This window comes from Protopterus annectens, chromosome 15.part0 (assembly GCF_019279795.1).
Source record: "Protopterus annectens isolate FY-2018-M chromosome 15.part0, PAN1.0, whole genome shotgun sequence".
Lineage (NCBI taxonomy): Eukaryota > Metazoa > Chordata > Ceratodontiformes > Protopteridae > Protopterus > Protopterus annectens.
The window spans coordinates 380,592,076-380,612,599 of record NC_056749.1 but is presented as its reverse complement, the minus strand read 5'-3'; the positions used below and the strand labels follow the sequence as shown (position 1 = coordinate 380,612,599).

The window sequence follows — 20,524 nt, the reverse complement described above, 5'->3', positions numbered from 1 at the left end:
ATAACCTTTATGGCTAATAATCATTATAGGCTAGTTTTGCAACTAACTAACATAGTGAATGCAAAGGCTGAGTATGATGTTTATCTTTACAAGATTATTGTTCCTTGTCAACACATTTATTGTATTTTTATTGTACTTGCATGTCCTTTATTGCACTATGGTTGTTTGTTGCATATATTAGTAGCACTGACTGTTTAGCTTTTTTATACTGCAAACTTCAGGTCATTCATTAGCATAAGTGATACTTATTAAGCAATTGAGTTAATAGGAGAAAGAAGGGGGAAGTGTATTTAAACAAGTTTGTATTTGCTGTTAGTTGTCTGAAGAATTCCAGTTAATTAAAGGGAGATGGACATTTTGGATCGTTCCATTAATTCCAAGTGTGAAGAACTGCTAAAAAGCTATTCAGACAGTGTGCTTGCTCCGTATTTGCAAGATCTGTTAAGCTCATTACAAGTGTATGAGAATAAACTGTTGAAAGGAAAAATCTCCAAAATTTGCAGGAATAGAAGAGATTTCTAGATGGGTAACGTCTTTACTTGGCCGAGGTTTGAACAGTCTACAGCCAAGAATTCTACTAAAGCAGCTTCCTTGTAAAATGAAACAAGTGTTTCCAAGGTAACTAAGCCAACGTCAAGTAGCGTCAACGGAAGTAAGGAGATAAACGGAAGTGATGCTTCGCTAATTATGGCTGGTGCAATGACGCAGAGTTCAACTGTTCCTAGGAAAGAGTTGGGCATGTGTAGGAAAGTGGTCGTTACTACGGCCGTAGTGCATTCTGAGCCCAATACGAAGAAGCAGGCAGAGAACATGCCAGTTAATGTATCTCCAAAACTGGAGGTCCCTTTAGGACAGTATTTTCTAAATTTTCCACTACCAGTAAAGGAACAGGGTCAGTGGTATCAGAAGGAGTGTGGATGGAGTTGGAGCAGGAACAACACCAAAATGAAATAGGAAGGTACTGTAACTCAGCAGAATACGATAAATAAAGCTTTTCAAATGTGAAAAGAGCTTAGTATGTAATCTTTCAGGTACTGTATTAACAGAAGCAGAACTGAGCGTATTGTGTAAAGGACTATCTTTTATACCCTCTGTAGCATCAGACTTTACGGAAGTAACTTTTGATATTAATAAATTCACCAGGAATTTAATGTTGAAATTAATGTTTAATGATTGTAATGCAACTAATGATAATTCTTCATCTATTAATGATTTTATTTTTAAGAAACCAAGTACGTTTGTGCCAAAAATTAATTCTCTTATAACTGCTTTTGAGAAATTATGTATACAGGACGTTTATGACCTTAACTTTAGACATACTGATGTGAAATATAGTCAGAATGCCTCTAACTTGAGCAGAGATGAAAGGATGGCCCTTAAAAGTTTAGAGTTGAATTCTAATATTGCTATTCAGCCAGCCAATAAAGGTGGCCCCTTAGTGGTTCTGGATAGGTCCTGGTATATAGCAAAAATGACTGGTATGTTAATTGATGCTTCCGTTTATATTAATATCACTCTTGAACAAATGGAAACTATTATGTATGATGTACAAATTCTCTTAAAATGTTTGTTCGAAATGAATTTAATTGATAATAGCTTGTTTGCTTATTTCTTAGTTACTAAGCCTACAGTACCCCAAATACAAGGCTTACCTAAGCTCCACAAAAATAAGTTGGATCCACCGTTGAGACCTATAGTCTCAGGTAGAAATTGGAGCACTGAGACAGTTTCCATTTATGTTGAGAAAAACCTGTGGCCTATTTTAGATAATTTAGAGCATTTTCTCAAAAATACTGAGCATTTTTTAGGAGACTTATATTGTTACACACAAGATAGTAATCATTCGGGATGTATGTTTGTCACTATGGATGTGGTCTCATTATTCAAGGTGATTCCTAATTATGAGGGACTTATGAGTGTACAATGCTTGTTAAAAACTTATTCTACTTTTGATCAGCAGAAAATTGATTAATTGTTTAAACTACTAGAAATAGTTCTGGAACATAATGTTTTTGCATTTGGCCAACAATATTGCAAGCAATGCAATGGCGTGGCTATGGGCACTGCGTGTGCTAATAGTTATGTCAATGCTATGATGGTTGCTTGGGAGCTAGAACATATATTGCAGGGCCCATATAAGAATTTTATTTTATTTTATAGAAGACTCGTAAATTATCTTTTTATTTTGTGGGGAGGTTCTTATGAACTTCTTTTGGAGTTTCATGTTTATTTGAACAATACGACACAATATTTGCATTTTACTTATAAGTATTCTATGTCTGAGATTGATTTTCTTGATGTTAAAGTTATTAGGGAATATACAGGTGAGATTTATACTAAATTATATAGGAAGGAATGTTATCTTAATCATCTCCTGCACACAGAGAGTTCACACCCTCCATAGATATTCAAGAATGTCTTACGTAATCAAATTTATAGGGCCACGAGATTGAATGTAAGGGACGTTGACTTTACATAACAAGTTGATGTAGCTATAGATCATTTACAGGAAAGGGGCTGTAATGATCAAGTGATTTTATGTAATGTTTCAGCAGTTGTAGAGAAAAGATGTGCACATGCTTTACCATATTTTTCTGCAAGGGATGGAGTTATGAATAGTTTTAAAAATAAAAAGAAGAGCTTGAACAGTACTAAACTTAAAGTCTCTTTATGTTTTACTTTGGATGTGGATAAGTATATGAAAATAATAAGAAAGCACTAGAATATTCTTACCACAGATGCTGATGTGGCTAATTTTATTGATTCTGAACCCATATTTACGTTTAGAAATAGTAGGTCTCTAAGGAATAGACTGTGCTATCCTAAGAATGGCCAGCAGAGTGTCGAGGGTGTGGGTGCTACACCATGTGGCAAATATAAATATTGCCAATTTTTGGATACCAGAGGTAGTTTCTATCATCCAGACCAAAAGAAGACTTATACATTTAATATCTCAGCCACTTGTATGACTGAACATGTTATATATCTTGCCCACTACATACAATGTAGTAAATTTTATATTGGCAAGATGGACAGGCCATTTAAAGATCGTATTAGGGAACATAGTTATTACATCAGTAATCTAAACTGTGTCAATGCCTTAGACAAGCATGTTAACAGTACTGATTCTACGCATCATTTTAAGTTTTTAGTCATAGGAAGAGTTTATGAAAATGTTAGAATATGTGATATACAGCTAAGAACAGAAGAATTAGAGTCTACATGGATAGTTAGGATGAGAGCTGATGCAGGGAGTGGATTAAATGAGTGTGTACCACTTAGATCTAAATTGAAGTCCAGACCCCAGAAGGTAGTCCTATTTGAGTTCATGAGGTGATAGTGTTTATTACTTTTATGGATGTTTTTTTGTATACATGTTTTATGCATCAATGTATTTCATTTTTTAATGAGTTTTTTTCCTTTTAATTTATTAATTGGAGTTGTCAAGTGATTTCATTAACTGTTTTAAAAAGGGTGTGTTTCTGAAGTGTACTTTCATTACACCTGATGAAGCAACTTTGTGAAGGCGCTTGTGCTTGTTCTGTCTTATACTGGAAGCAGCAGCAGCCATGGTTGTGTCCTTACTGGTTTTTGTTCTTAATTAATAAACTAGACGAAAAGTGCTTAACTTTACTTGCTTGTGCTACCAGTGTTTTTATCTTTGTTATTTTAATAAAGAGCTGAAGAATTTGAGGTGCTGTTTTTCCTTCCTTGGTTCGTTTATTTGCAGTTACTAAGACATGGTTTAAAGCTGTGGAGGTTCATTTTTATTTATTTGACATTTGTTTACCAGAATAATCTAACAAGATCAGTAGAGCCCATTGTTAGCCGACACCTAGGGAGTAAAACTTCCAAATACAGACATATATAAAGTAGAGACATAGCACACATACATTACAGTTCCACCGTAAAAAAGAATAGGTGTTCCAAATTCCTGTGACACAAAATAAGCTGATATCACATCACTTCAAACAACAAGCACAAATATATTACAGTTCCATAGTAAAGAATAGCTATACCAAAAATCATGTGACAAAAAATAAACAGTTATCATATCACTTTAATAACAACAGCGAGTAATTCACAAGTAAACAGTATAATATGTTTTTCCTTTTTTTTTACAATGATATTAATGAGGAAGGTTGCATACAGTAACGATTGTTAGCAGAGTAAGGGGAAAGTCTAACAGAAGGAAATAGGAGAGACGTGCTTTTTAAGAAGAGCAGTTTTACTTAGTATTGATTAAGATGAGTTCATCAGATTGATATGTAGAGGATTAAGCTGTGGAGGGAAAAGAACATAAAAGATATAGGGAAAGGTTACATTAACCTGGAGCAGTGCAAGTGCACAGCCATGTGTTGTGTTAGGCTGGGAATTGATCTAGTTGCTAAGAGGAGAGAGTTCCAAACTTTTGCAACACAGTAAGAGTAGAGACACTTTCCCAGTTTTTACAGGGTTTGTAGATGGTTAGAAATTTTTTGTCTTCAGACCTTAGGGTTCTGTTTTATTGCTAGAGTTTGACTAAGCTGCTTAGAGCTGGGTAGGCAGAGGGTTTGTAGTTTAAGTTGTGTACAGTTAATAGATGGATATAGTGGAGTTGGTTAGGGAGTTCAAGCCAATTAGGGTCATGTAGTGGTGTACAGTGATATGGAATTTAGAGTTACTGGCAAACTTTGCCATTTTGTTGTAACACTGTTCCATTTTGGATCTAATAGAGATCTATAAGTTGGTAAGAATAGTGACACCCTATAGTAAGGGAGGGGAGCAGGAAAGTTTTAGTCAGAGTGAGATTACCCCAGCAGTGAAGGACTACAGTGTCTTCCACACATTTAGGCCAACTACTGCACAGGCAGAGACCAAAGTTAGAGGTGACTCAATCTATATCAACAACAAACTCACCTCAAGACTAGTCAAATAGGATGATGCATGTAAGCTTCTCCATGTTTGGATTTCCATAGGTATAGTCCCATATCATATCATTATAAGCTATAGGTCACTCTCTATGACCTAAGAAACCCATAACTCTTACTTGGACTTACTGAAGCCTCACAGCATTCAACTCAATACCACATTTAAGGGTGACATCAACTACTCCTGTGTAAACTGGAATACTTACATGACCCCAAACTTACAAGCCCAGAAATCTCTGGATTCTGTAAATACAAACACCTTGGATCAGATAGTTCGTATGCAAACATACTTGACTTGGTACTCACAGATATTGGGGAAAACCGCACCCCCCCTACCCAGTTTAGTGTCCTCTCTGGTAAAGTCAGACCACAGCATTGTCTCCTTCATAATAAATGTAAATAATTTTGTGACCCCAGCTAACCCCGTAATATTTAGGAACTACTCTGAAGCAAACTTTCTACTACTAAGTGATTACCTGTCAAATTTCAGGCCCCACCAAACTCTGACAACACAGCTGCCTATGCAGAATTGTTCACAAAAACCCTGTACATTCATGCCAATAAATGCATGGAGACAGCTGTGCCTACCAGAAATAAGCCCAGAACTAACTCAAAAAAATTAAATAAATAAACCTCGCTGGTGGAATTCAAACATAAACAGATCATACAACAAAAGAAAAAAATCATAGCTAAGATTAGGAAGTGCTATGCCCAGCACGACAAAAAAATCCTCATTAATCTAAACAAATAACTAAAAGGGTAAATTAAGTCTATTGAAGCCTAATCTAAGGTAGAGATATCTTTACAGGCTTCCTTTAGCTATCACTGAAACCTCAAAGGCTATAGTATGCAAAAATGATTGCAAATAGAGCTACCTACATAGAGCAGAAGATGCAGCAAATTTGCTAAACAACAAATTCAACTTCAATTTTACCCTCTGTCTCTCTCCAACCTCTCCCCCAGGAAATACCATCAAACACCCCCCCCCCCTCACTATCACTAGGTAGCGGGTCCTAGATGCGCTGTCTTGGGCCAAAAACACTGTATAAGTGAGTCTTGATAATATCTCAGGATGCCTCTTAAATGGCCTGAAACATGACCTATTGGGACAACTAGAGTCATTGTTTAACCATAGCCTCCAGATAGGCTTTGTGCCATACAAATGTAGAACTGCAATGGTCATCACCTACCTCCTCCCTTCTCTCCTTTATGGTGCCCCACTTCTAACTAATCTTTCTGCTTCCAACACCTCAAAACTCGAAGCTTGCTATAATAAGATCTCTAAATTTGCCACCAAATCCAAAACCTGTACTCACCACTGCCATGCCCTACAATCTCTAAACTGGTTAGAACTCCCTAACTACCTTGACTATCTCCAACTAACTACCGCTCACAAATTAATATTTTATCCAGAAAAATGCCCTGCCTTATCTAACATCCTTCCCCCTTACATCCCTACCAATCTCTGAGATCTGAACACCAAAACCTAATCTCCATTCACAAACCTAAGCATCCCGCTGGCCAGCTCCTACTCTCCTTCCCTCTTGGTAGGAAATGGAACTCCCTCCCACCTTTTCTTAGGACCATCCCTAACTCTGACTCTTTCAAGACCCATCTTTTCTTACACTTATCCTCCAAATGGAAATGTCCTTGCTTTCACCCAGTATAAATTCTAGAAACTTTCTCCACCTTGACCTCTATTCTCAAGCACCAATCTACTATATACTCTCTTAATTTAATTCTATGTTCCCCCTATATGGTTATAGCTGACTTTCAGTTGACTGTAAGTATGTAAATACTGTTCTTATGTAGCAAAAAAAAAAAAAAAAAGTTTTACCTTTTTTCTTTGCAGACTCTACACCTTGGACATTGTACTTTTATGATTGTATTTTATGTAATCCTTACTGAATTGCCTACTACTGCATCTCACATATTCCTAACTGTTTGTGACATTGTATTATCATCCATTACTGTATGTAACCTTGATTGTACTGTTTTTGGAGCTTTTCTCCCCGGGCTTACACTGAAAATGGGTACTTCTTGGCCCAGTGGACTTCCCCGGTAATCAAACTGAAATAAATAAATAAATAAATCCCTCTGCACAAGAAATAACCATCAGCAGACCCTAGAAATGACAGCACCATAACTATGACTAATCTCACATGCAAAGCCATGGAAAGAATTATCATTGGAATGAGTAATAAAGACATAGAAAACCTTCAAACACTGTATCCAACACAGTCTGGTTTCATCAAGGGCAGATCATGCCTACTCAACTTGCTGGACTTATTTAAGAAGGTCACTAAGGCAACGGATAGGGGCAAAACGGTGCATACTGCATGCCTTGACCTGCCTAAGTTATATGATACAATACCCCACTTAGGCATTGTAAACAAAAACATGAATATAGGTAAAAAACCCTATTTTAAGGGATGGATAGCTGGCTCTCAGAGAGGACCCAAGCTGTTAGGATAGGGGAAACTACTTCCACAAAGAGACTGATCACTAGCAGAGTCCATCAGGGCTCTGTGCTGTCTCTACTCCTTTTTAGCGTCTACTTCTCTGAAATCAAGGCTAATGCCAGGGTCCTTTGGTTGACCAAGTTTGTAGCTGATTGCAAACTAGGAACCATCATAGAATCCCCTCAAGATGCTATCATCATACAGGAAAGACTAACACAGATAAATGACTGGTGCCAAAGCCACAGTTTAAAATTCAGTGCCCACTTCAGTAGGTACCTGACCAGGCACATGCAACAAGTGTAATATCCACAGATGTCTTCACAAAAAGAATAGAGGTTGCAAACATCATGTCCTATGCAGGTTTCCTCAAATCCCTATCATTGTACTCCTGTTTCCTACAGACTGTTGAGAGGCGATCGCTGCCTGGAATACAAAGCATCCTTGGATCCCACTGTGATGGACCTTTTGCATATCTGTAAAAAAACAATTGCATCAGAATTACTTAACCTAGGGATTTAGTCTTTGTCCCTCCATGTCCTATTTATGTTACAATCAGAGTAAGTGTCACAGATAATTCCCCTTCTGTGTAACAGGCTTCCCATCCATGAGAAGCAGAGCTCTTCCTTAACCCTATTTAAGAGAAATCTGGACCAGTGGATTGGAAATCAAAAATAGACCCCAGTCTATTTTCTATGTCTTTAGTGGACAGAGGCAGCGTATAAATCTTATAAAGCTTACATATACCACTTAAAATAACCTATAAGGCACATACACTTGCAGGACATATTTGGAATGCTTGGCTAGGCTTATAAAGACCCCAATGATTATTAGCCTAGTATACACCAATGAATCTATCAGCCTTTAGACAGCATATGGCTTCTACCACTGATAAGAAACAGTGTATTGCATGTAGGTAAAGCATTTGTAGTGAGACATTGACAGAAAAGCAGCAGACAGGAAAACAGCAGAAATCACCCTTTCTCAGATTTCATCGCTTCCCATACAATTATAAAAGTACCTAACAGCCGCCATTATTTTGCACTTGCTAACCAGCACTTTTGCTGTTTAATGAGTGTGAAACTAAATATAACAGAAAAAAGTACGTGTGTGTGTGTGTGTGTGTGTGTGTGTGTGTGTGTGTGTGTGTGTGTGTGTGTGCGTGTGTGCGTGTGTGTGTGTGTGTGTGTGTGTGTGTGTGTGTGTGTGTGTGTGTGTGTGTGTGTGTGTGTGTGTGTGTGTGTGTGTGTGTGTGTGTGTGTGTGTGTGTTTCTGTCTGTGTGTTAATGTGTTCATGAAAGCAAGTGTGTGTGCGTGAGATGGAGACAGTGAAGAGTGAGAGTGATCCAACACTGGCAGCAGCAGTATTCAGGAGGTTTATGTACATTTCTCCCCTTAGATCAAGTTAACTGAGTAAAACCTAAAATAATGGGGGAACAAAGGCTCAAAACAGGAATATATTCCTGTTAAAAAAATCACAAAGTTGCTTCAATAATAGGTCTTCTGTTAGCATGCATTTTCAGAAGTGCAAGTGTATGTGGGGGGGGGGGGGCGTCTGAGTGAGAGATGGGGAGACAGTGAGATCGATGGAACACTGACAGCAGCAGATAAGTGGTTTGTGTACCTTTTCACCTTTTAGCTCAAGAAATCTGAATAAAGCCTGAAGTAATGCTGAACAAAAGCTTAAAAATAAGAACAGATTTTAAATGTACTTGAAAAAAATTAAAAAGTAAGTTAAATAACAGGATTTGTGTTAACATGAATTTTCTGAAGGAAATAAAGTCTGAAAGTCAAATGTATGTCATTATTTTCAATCCCCAGTGACTGGCAAGAAACCATTTTAGCAGTTTGCGTCTTTCGGCTTTTCCCGGTTAGGGGTCGCCACAGCGGAACTCCGGTCCGCTAATGATTGGCAGTTGATTTTTACGTACCGGCTTGCCAGGCCTGATGCACAACCTTCAACGAAGGTACGCGCATTCACGCATGTCTCCACGCAAAAGACGCTCTAGCTGAGAAACCATTTTAGCAGTAAGGGAGCAAAAAATAAAGCAAATATCTAAATATTTAAAAAAATATATGATGTATTTTGGATGTAAAATGCTTCCTCTAACACCATTTACATATACTACAACTTTGAAACATTAGGTGGAAGAACTATTTTAAATCAAAAATATATAAAATAATAATAATATAGTAATGAAAAAAATATAAATAAGTAAGTAAAACAACAATTTTACAGAGACCCCATTCTCTAAGCACAATAATTCCCTCCAGGGTGTGTGTTAATGTGTAATTAATGTCCTTGCAGGGGTGTAGAGGCCCTCCTCCTGTGGTGTTGGGCCTCAGAACACCCTTGAGCGGGCATTAATTGCACATTAATGCACACTCTGTCAGGCATTATTGCAAATTATACCATGATCCCCCCAAAACGTGCACGCTGATTGGCCAGCGTGCCCGTTGTAAATCGAGTTATACTAATGGAAAAAGGTCCGGTCGCCCGGACTTTTTTCCATTAGTATAACTGCTTTAAAACACTGTCTCGCTATGTTAAATGGGTTTAACATAGCGAGACAGCTTTAAAATAAGCAACGGAGATCTCCGTTGCTTATTTTAAAGCTGTCTCGCCATGTTAAACCCATTTAACATAGCGAGCAGTGTTTTAGCAACGAAGAAAGCAAGATCTCCGTTGCTTTTTTAGTGTTCGCTATGTTAAATGAGTTTAACATAGCGAGACAGTTTAAAATAAGCAACGGAGATATCCGCTGCTTATTTTAAACTGTCTCGCCATGTTAAACTCATTTAACATAGCGAACACTAAAAAGCAACGGAGATCTTGCTTTCTCCGTTGCTTTTGCCCACAGCTCTGATGTACTGCGCAGGCGTGCAGTACATCAGAACTGCCACGGATGCCAGACATCTGCGGAAGGGCAGTAAACAGGCATTATACTATGCCATTATTTAAGAAAAGTGATAGTTTCTTTTCTTAAATAATGTCATGGTATAATAGCAATAACCCACTTCTGGGTGTGGGTAATGCTAAATTTACCCACGGTTGGCTTCGCCCTCGGGACCAAACCACGCCAACCGTGGGTAAATTTAGCATTGCCCACACCCAGGCGTGGGTTATTGCTATAGCAGAACACTTCACGGAACATTCAGTTTGCTAAAACCAGATAATGGTGTTCTGAAAATCAATTCATTCTGAGACAGTAAAGCTTTGTGAGATCCCACCATACTGCTTTATACATGCTTCTTCTGCTGCATAAATTAGGTATGCATCCAAGAAGAAACCCACCCAGTGATGCAGTAACTCCACTTTTTTACAATATGTGGAAAACACAAGTGTGAAAGCAAGGCACAGGAAGGCAACAGTGGCGGATGGTTACTTCAAATCAAAGGAGGGCTGCAGGAGACAATTGAATAGGTAGGGCCAATGAGAAGGGGTGTGCCCAACTAGAAAGGGGTGGACAACATAACCAGGAACCAAACACAAACGCAATTGAAGATGAAAGATCCAAGTGTACACAGCAGGTCCACACCAGTAAATAAAATTCCTTTATTCACAAAGTAGATTAAGCGCTTTCATCAGCTTATAGCTAAAGACTTCATCAGAATCTACTGTACAATGAAACCAACACTTTTAAATACTTAAAATACACACAAGCTGATCAATTAACTAATTAGCCATTTTAAAAGGACAGAACTTTAAAACTGAAAACTGTAACACAAGTCTACTCATGTTTAATAAAAACAGTCCCCTAATATACATGTGTTCCTTATAGAAATATAAACAGTATAGGACCTCAACTTAAGTACACTACTGATACTACAATAATCATTTAGCCCTGGAAAAATATGTGGTTGTAGCTTAATTTGCCACAACAATTCTTTGAGCTCCAAAATTTCCTTCCATGGCCCACCCCTGGGATTTTGACATACCTGCTCTACTCCAAAAAATAAAAATTCATGGTCAGGAAACTGTCCTATATGCTTTGCCAGGGCATTGGTCTTCTTATGTTGTCTAATATCCAAAGTATGTTCATAAATACGGTCCCTCAAACATCTGTGCATTTTCCCCACATAAAAATTGGGGCACACCCTACATTGAGCCACATATACAATGCCCCTGGTGTTACAGTTGCAATGAAAACTAGGTCTAATCATTTGGTGATTAACCACTAAGTTGTCACCTTTCAAAATATAGGGGTATTGCGGACAGGAGCCACATTTGTAGGTACCACATTTCCTAAAACTCAATGGTGAAGAATGACTATTCATACTCTCAAGAAAATTCTTAATGGACTTGCCCTTTCTAAATATGATTTTAGGCTCCATCCCTACATGTTCAAGGACCCCTTCAAAACACCTGAAAATGTTCCAGTTCTTTTTCAGAATGTTCCAAATGTCCACATGTTCATTGGAAAAGGTGGTAATGAAAGTCTTAAAAACTCAGGCTTCCGACCAACCCCTTCTTCACCCCTCAAACTAGTATGATCATTGTTTTCCCTTATTATATGTCTATACACCATATTCATCCTTTTGGCGCGAACCTCAGAAAAAATCTGTTGTACCAATAGGTTGGGGTAACCACGTGCCATTAAGATACTGACTAATTTTTCTCCCTCTTGATAAAAAAACATCTTCCTCAGATACCATCCGGGCCAATCTGACAAATTGTCCTTTTACCAACCCCTTCTTTTGGTGATACGGGTGTCAACTAGTAAAGTGGAGAAGACTGTTGGAGTAAGTTGGTTTCCTAAAGATGTTACTAGTATATCTTTTGTTAACATAGTCCTTTCTTAATTCAACATCCAAATAATGGATGGTATCAAAATGACTAGTATAAGTAAATTTAAAGAAAGCAATTGTGTGATTATAATAATCTAAGAAGTTATTGATCTCATATGCAGGTCCTTTCCAAGCAATAAAAATATTGTCCAAAAATGACACTACATATTCTGTGAAATGGACAGAGTGAAGAGTGAGAGTGATCCAACACTGGCAGCAGCAGTATTCAGGAGGTTTAAGTACATTTCTCCCCTTAGATCAAGTTAACTGCATAAAACCTAAAATAATGGGGGAACAAAGGCTCAAAACAGGAATATATTCCTGTTAAAAAATCACAAAGTTGCTTCAATAATAGGTCTTATGTTAGCATGCATTTTCAGAAGGGCAAGTGTATGGGGGGGGCGTCTGAGTGAGAGATGGGGAGACAGTGAGATCGATGGAACACTGACAGCAGCAGATAAGAGGTTTGTGTACCTTTTCACCATTTAGCTCAAGAAATCTGAATAAAGCCTGAAGTAATACTGAACAAAAGCTTAAAAATAAGAACAGATTTTAAATGTACTTGAAAAAAATTAAAAAGTAAGTTAAATAACAGGATTTGTGTTAACATGAATTTTCTGAAGGAAATGAAGTCTGAAAGTCAAATGTATGTCATAACCTGAACCATTGAGGAACCTCCTTTCCCACTCCAACATAATAATATTTGAAAAGATGGGGGCACATGAGGCCACCAATGCTACCCCACATTTCTGATGATAATATTGGCCTTCAAAATACACAAAGTTACAACTTAGGACAGTCTCCATAAGTGTAGTTAAAACAAAGACATCATTATTTGAAAACAGCCCAATGGCAACAATATAATCATGAAACCATTCCATCCCGGTGTCATGGGGAATGACATTGAACAAATTGACCACATCAATGGTTAAAAATCTAATGTCCTCCAAAAATGCCAATTTTCCAACCTTCCTTAAAAAGTCCCAATAGTCCTTGCACAGTTCTGAATGCACATTTAAACATTTTTTTTAATTTTAATATCAATGAACCTACCAAGGGTATGAATCTTAGCTTTTGAGGCATTAACTATCGGCCTTAATGGGGGGATCCACAATATCTGCGTGGATCTTGGGAAGTCCGAAAATAGAGGGGACCGCCAAATCATACTCATCTGAAGTAATTGCTCCTTCATCAAACATATCTTTGAATAAATAGTCTATTTGCACATAAGATAAATTAACCAAATTAAAAGATGCTTCATCATACATAGTGTCTTCTAGCAGCATCTCATTCATATGATTAATATAGTCAGTTTTGGTCATCACCACAATCCCTCCGCCCTTATCGGGCTTCATAACTCTGATGTTCCTATCTGAACAGAGTTCCTTAAGCAAGACCCTTTCATTTTTGGTCAGGTTAAAGTTGGATTCTGGAAGAAAACCTTCCAACAATTTTCTAAACTCAAACTCGCATATCATTTCAAAAATAATCAGGGGCATCTGCAAGGGGGAACTAAAGGTGCTTTTCCTAACAAGTTCATGTGTATTACAAATTCCACTTGTAACATAGGTTCATAAGTTGGTACTAGGCTATCGGTCCTAGGGCCTATACAAGCCTAGCCATAACAATTCCCTGGATATTTCTTCCCACACTATTTACTTCCCTGGACCCCTGTCTAGCAGGGCGACTGATGTGATCCCCGGGGTGAATTTCCTTTCTCCCATCCAATCATCAAAGTTCATTTTGAAGAGGGCCAAAGAGGCATTCTGCTTGACATGTATGGGCAGTCTATTCCATAGTCTGGGGAGTCTCTGGGTCAGGAATCTATCCCTCCAGCATGTTTTTTGTTTATTGTGATGACAAGGTTTAGATCCCTGGAGCATGTGGCTCTGAAAGATTAGGATTTCTTTAAGTGTAGCATGTCCAACAGCTCTGGGTTTGACATGGCCTTGTATGTTAAGCAGAGATCGCCTCGGAGTAGATGATATGCGACAGAGCATAGCTGGAGTTTTTTAAGGGGGTCAGAATAGGGCATCTGCTTTAGGCCTGTGATTCTTTTAGTGAGGTATTTCTGCAGCCTTTCCAGTTGTTGCAGATGTCTTGAGAGGTACATACCAAATGGGGCATTGTATTATATAATGGGTCTAATGAGGGATGAGTACAGTGGGACAATGACCTCCTTTTTTCTGGATGAAAAGCCCTTAGTGATGAGGTGTGCCACATAGAAGGATTTCCTGACTGTTGTGGCAATGTGGTTATTGAAGGTGAGACCACAGTCCACCTGTGTCTCTAAGTCTCTTATCAAACTTTCAGTGTTTAGTGTACTGCCACCTATGTGGTAATTCACAGGTACATGTTTTTTCCCAAAGGGGATAACTATACATTTCTTGGCATTGAGCTTGAGTCTATGGCTCTGGCACCAAGCATCTGTTTCTGTAAGGCCCTTTTGTAGAGTATCCACATCATTTGGGGATTAAATAATGGCTCCCAGTTTGCAGTCATCTGTGAACGTTGTTACCCAGAGTCCCTTAATGTTGGCCTGTACTTCAGAGAAGTAGATGCCAAACAAGAGAGGTCCCAGGACTGAACCCTGAGGTACTCCACTTGTCACTTCTCTGGAACTGGATTTGGAGTCAGCTACTTTTATAGTGTGGGTTCTGTCAGTAAGCCAGTTGGCAACCCATAAAAATGACGTAGGGATTAATACCCAGCTTAGTAAGTTTAGCTATGATTCCAGAGTGGGGAATGGTGTCAAAGGCCTTGTCGAGGTCCAGATAGGCTGTGTGGACTGCCTTACCTTTGTCCATGGCTCTGGAGACTGATTCGAAGAAGTCAATCAGGTTCAGGAGAAAAGATCGGCCCTTCATGAACCCAGACTGGGTGAGGTCGAGTGTTTTAAAGTCACCAATGTCTTTGTTTATAAGTTCCATGATAATACATTTCATGGCCTTGCAGATCAGGCTCATCAGACTGATGGGGCAGTAGTTCCCGGGATCCAAGGAGGATCCCCCCCTTGTGGAGTGGGATAACTGTAGCTGTGTGCCATTCAGTGGGCATGAAGCCTGAGGTGAGGGTATGATTAAACATGACACTTAGGTGAGGTTCCAGTTCATTTTGTAGTTCATGTAGTGCACAGCCTGGAATGTCATCTGGTCTCATGGATGCTGTATTCTTAGCTTTGGAGAGTGCGTTTTTTACCTGTGTGGCCATTATTACCAGAATTTGGCAATCTTCCAGTATTGAGATGGGCCATTTAGGGGGTGAGAGGAGGGTGAAGTTGGCAATGAAGCGACCTGCCAGGATATTGGCAATATCCTTGGGATCAGTATATTTAATGCCGTTCTGTTGTAGCTCAGAGCAGATCTGAGCATTGCTATTTAGATTCTTGACATAGTTATAGAATGCCTTGTGGTTGTCTTTGGAATCTTTGGCAATTTTATTTTCGTAACTAGCTTTGGAGGATTTTATGAGGGATCTCCGCTTCTTACTGAGGCTGGTAAAGGAGTTTTTTTGCATCCTGGGATTTTACTCTATTTTGTAACAATTTCTTCCTTTTGTTATAAAGTTTGTTTATGGCAGACGACCACCAGATTGGCTTCCTTTTTTTGGAGGAGAGCATCTTAGTTCTATTTGGGATGGCACGGTTCATGCATGAGTGGATGAGCTCGTACAGTGCCTTAGTGTAGGACTCAGCAGTCGAACTTTCAGTTCCCGTCTGCATGGGTGTCATGAAGTTTGTAACTTCTGACTTGAGTAGCATGAAGTTGGCTTTGGAGAAGTTTTTTATGGAGGTTTACTTACTGGGGGGTGGGGGTGGGATGTGGATGTTTAGGGTGATTAGCTTATGGTCTGACTTGACCAACGAGGGGGTGACCATAAGTGTGGAGCATCGATTTCCCATGTTGATAATGACCAGGTGTAGGATAGTGGAGCCCCTGGTGGGACTATGGATTAGTTGATCCAGAGCATTGGAATTTATGAATTCCAGAGACCGTTGGGCAAAGGTGGTGGTACATGAGTAGTTTTCCCAGTTAATGGCAGGGTAGTTGAAATCATCCAGTATTAGGGTGTTTGGTTGTATATTAATATTTTCTAGTATGTTTAGAAAGGTGTAGTGAGAAAGGTGGGGGATCTGTAGCAAGCTATAATTTGGATTGCAGTCTTACCTAGTGTTAATTGCACCTGGAGAATTTCAGGCGCATTGTGTTGGGCAACTAACCTGGTGGTGTGAATATCCTTGGTGAATATGGACACTCCTCCACCTTTAGTTTTTCGATCCTGGTTTGGTGGCCGAAAAGTGTGGTAAGAGTTGTAGCCTGGTATTGCAGGGCTGCTCTCTGGAGCCATGAACCAGGTCTCAGTTACTGCACAGATATCGATGTTCTCCATTTTTAGGAGTGCCTCGAGAGAGTGCATTTTGAGGTTTAGACTTCTAGCATTGAGTAGCATTACCTTCAGATTCTGCATGCTTGTACCTGTTATGGTGGTGGTTTTGTCCTTTGAACTTTGCCTAAAAAAGGCACTATAGGGGTGGCAAGAACCTTAGCCAGTAACCTGAATCCCAGGGACGACAGGTGCAGACTATCTCGGGCAAAGCATCATGGTCTGTCGATCATGTTGTCCCAGGCAGACAGATACTGGATCCCCTTTGAATGACACCAGAAGCTTAGCCAATTGTTGAAGTCAGTCATTTTGTCCTTATATTGTGGTATCATTCTGGGCGAAGGCAGGATGCTACTCAGGGCTAGGGTGATACCTGCATGGGCCACATGATCCGAGAGCTCTTCCATGTCTCTTTTCATGTAGTCCAGGGAGGTACGTCTCAAGTCATTCACTCCAAAATGGACAATGACAGAGTCATATTTGTACTTGTTGTGGAGTGACTTGAGTGCATGAGTTATGTGGCAGATCCTGGCACCCGACAGGCAGATCACTGTAATTTTCTCCTTGTTCAGCCTGGTGAGTGGGACATCAGTGTACCTGAATCTATTCTGATTGTGAAATGGGAACATCTGTGAAGAAAATAATTCTCATAATTTTTGGCAATGATAGGTTTTAGTACTGTAATGTAATGACTTAGATATAAGGATATTCCAAGTCTTGATGACTTTGAGTCACCTTCTTCTGACCAATGAACTTTTTTAAGATGCAGCTACACCTGCTGCAGATGACATATAACTACTGAAATCAGCTGAAATACAATTCCAATCTATGATTTTATTAATCTATCTATCTATCTATCTATCTATCTATCTATCTATCTATCTATCTATCTATCAGGGATATGCCCAACACATAAGCTTATAGTTCAGCAGTGTAAAGAAAGTTTTCTATGATATGTTATAATTATGATGTTTAAGTAGCTTGAACTTCCTGCATTTACAGAGATGCTAACAACATTTTGAGAGAGCTCACACAACCTCTTCTTATATGCTTAAAAGCCAGCATCTTATTTCTAAGTGAATTGCAGTACTCCCTCTGAGAAGATATCAACTAGATATTGCAAAGTAGCCTGCCTTAATTTGATTATGACTATATGAGATATTGCAGTATTTGAACCATATAATAAATAAATGTTTTATCTGAAGACATAACTTTATTTTGTTTATCCAGAATGCTTTATCAGTATATGCAGTATGAAGAATTGCTGCATGAGTGTTTGAAATCTGCATGTTCAATCACAACTAGTTAAAAATTCAAGTTCCTAATGAAAATCCACAAAGACTGAAACCTGTTGTTCCCATGCAACCTCAATGTAGAGGGCGAGTCACATACCTCCTGTCTTATACATACTAACTCCAGGGCTACATAAAATATCAAAAAGAGAAAGCTCCCAAAAAATGTACAACAGTTCCACATAGTGATCCTGCAATACCTACAAATCCACAAGACACTCTATAAAGAAATAACATTACACCCAGTGGTGTACAGGTAATTTGAACCAGATCAATTGTCACTGATGAGAAAAGTGAGACATCAAAAACACAATACAGACTTTTGGTTTGAAAGACTAAATTGCAACTTCATCATCTATGATAGCACGGCTAATGACATATAATGTTAAACTGAGGTGTCTGAAACAATATGACCCTTCCAGCTCATCAGCTTCTCCACTACCAACTTAGACTAAATCTAGTGAGGCCCAGGATAAGAAGGACCACCCAAAGACCACAAAACTAAACACCTCAGATGTGTCTGGAGCCAGAACCAGTATAAGCCACAGCAGAATCAGTGTTAGTTGTGCAGAAATCAGTGTGGAAGTCAATCATCAATAGGAGACAACCTCGGGATCCAAGCCTTTATCTTCTGATTCTTCCTCCTCATCTACAGTAACCTCCTCAACATTGGTTCTTAGATCTGAACTAGTAACCCCAGTTTCCCTATATAAGCCTGGTCAGACTGTATTTCCTTTTCCACCAGAAAGTATGACCTACCCAGGGCTTTAGCTGGAGCATATGCTGGGTACCTGTCTCAGTTCCTGCCAGCAAAAATGACTTTAGACCTAACAAAGTCAAGTAGCCTCGTTGGGGTACAATTAACTTTACTTGGTTGCACCAAACAGGTTTGAGTCCTTGGCCACAGCTTCTCCACCATCTGTTAAATGCTTACCCTTAGAAAACACCCTTACTGTTTGAAATACCACTGTGCCAGTCAAATAACTGGTGCTGCCACTGCATCTTGTACCTATGCTCCAACAGTGTCTGCTCTTAAATCCAGATATCCTCTAATGTATCCCACTCACCCATTACACAGTATCAACTCTTCACCTCCATCTTTTGCTGGCCACCCATTGTATCCTTATGGCTTCAAGATTCCCAAAAATCCCTTGCCACACTTCTGCAACTGAATGTCAGCCAATGGATCTTGTGGCAAACATTTTGAGAGTGTCGGGAACTGCTCAGTCACCTGCAGACTCAAACTGACTTTCCAGGGATGGAGAAACTTATCTCTAGCTATCACAGTTCTTCTTCTTTGGCATGTGTGGCTGCAGCCTTGGCTTGCCTCATGCATATTCCAGCCACAGTGGCACCAGGGGACACAAGCACATTGGTGCTAAGAAGCCTACATCATGCTTTGGGATTGATCAGTCACAAGCATCCTTATTCAAAGAGTCCTTTGCCTACCCTAGGAGGCCCAGTATCAGTACCAGCAGCCACATAACATTATTACTCATCATAAGCACTGTATGGCCAGAGACTTATGACAACAACAGCACTGGAGTATCAGTAGAAAAAAGTGATTTACAAACTTATTACAAAGAAATGCGAACAACACTGACATTGACATTTATTCAGATAGTGCACACTCAAGGAATGGCTCCATTGGGTACTGTATTTGAAAAGAAAGTGCATTACTTTGATTGAGAACTTGATTCAGTAAAGTGGTACAGATAATATTAATGATACGTGTCAAATAAATAAATAAACTATATTTTTTTTCTTTCTGAGCTTATTTTCAACAGATACTGATTCTATTACACATTCTTATGTAATGTCTTACAAGATCAATTTACCTGCAGGTTTGTTAGTGAAACAATTCACAGTTTGTCATTATAAGTTCAGATTACTGTTATTTTTAAGGTGTATACCACTGAAATTGAACTGGTAACAAAAAAATGAATAACACCTGTAAAAAGAGTACAAAACCAAAAAATAAAATAAAAAAACTCTTCAGCAAGTGGCTGTTCGCCAATAAAACAAGATCAAAACTAAAAAAGACTTTTTTTAATAAGACTTTTTAAATAAAATAGATACGTGGTTAAGCACTTTCATCATAAATCTGACATCTTCAGAACCACGATTAAAATCAGAAAACACAATTAAATACAATCAAATACAATCAAAATCAAACTCCTCCCCGGTGCCCAACAAATCAACAGTCGTTGCAATTTATATCTTAAAGAAATATGCATATAAAAAAGTAAAAAAGTGAAAAAAAATGTGTATACAAAATACCTTTTAAAGAGAGGTTTTAAAACTTAAGTTACACTTCCCTGTGTCTCTTCTTAACTTCACTAATAATAGAGACACCCTCATTGATATCAGGGGGTTCAGTGGCATTTAATCTAAACTGCCACATCATCTCCCAGTGCAGTAAAAAGTTCTTCCAGTCACCACAAAAGGGGCCACTGTGAATTTGATCTAACACCAAAAACTTAAACATGTTAAAGTTTTCACAAACCATAGAGTGCCTTGCCAATGCACTCTTATGTCCAGTTTGGTAATGCTGTACTGATGTTGGTAAATCCTACGATTCAACCCATTCTCAGTCTTGCCAACATAGAAAGCCTGACAAGACTGACAGGTTGCTAAATATACCACCCTTGCTGATTGGCAGTTAAACTTGCCACCCCTTAGTCATTTTTTA

The 20,524-nt window shown here is 38.8% G+C and overlaps 1 pseudogene; it reads left to right on the top strand.

The window, feature by feature from the left end:
* Positions 1 to 18,204: 18,204 nt before the first annotated feature.
* LOC122789833 lies at positions 18,205 to 19,387 on the top strand (annotated as a pseudogene).
* The last annotated feature ends 1,137 nt before the right edge of the window (positions 19,388 to 20,524 follow it).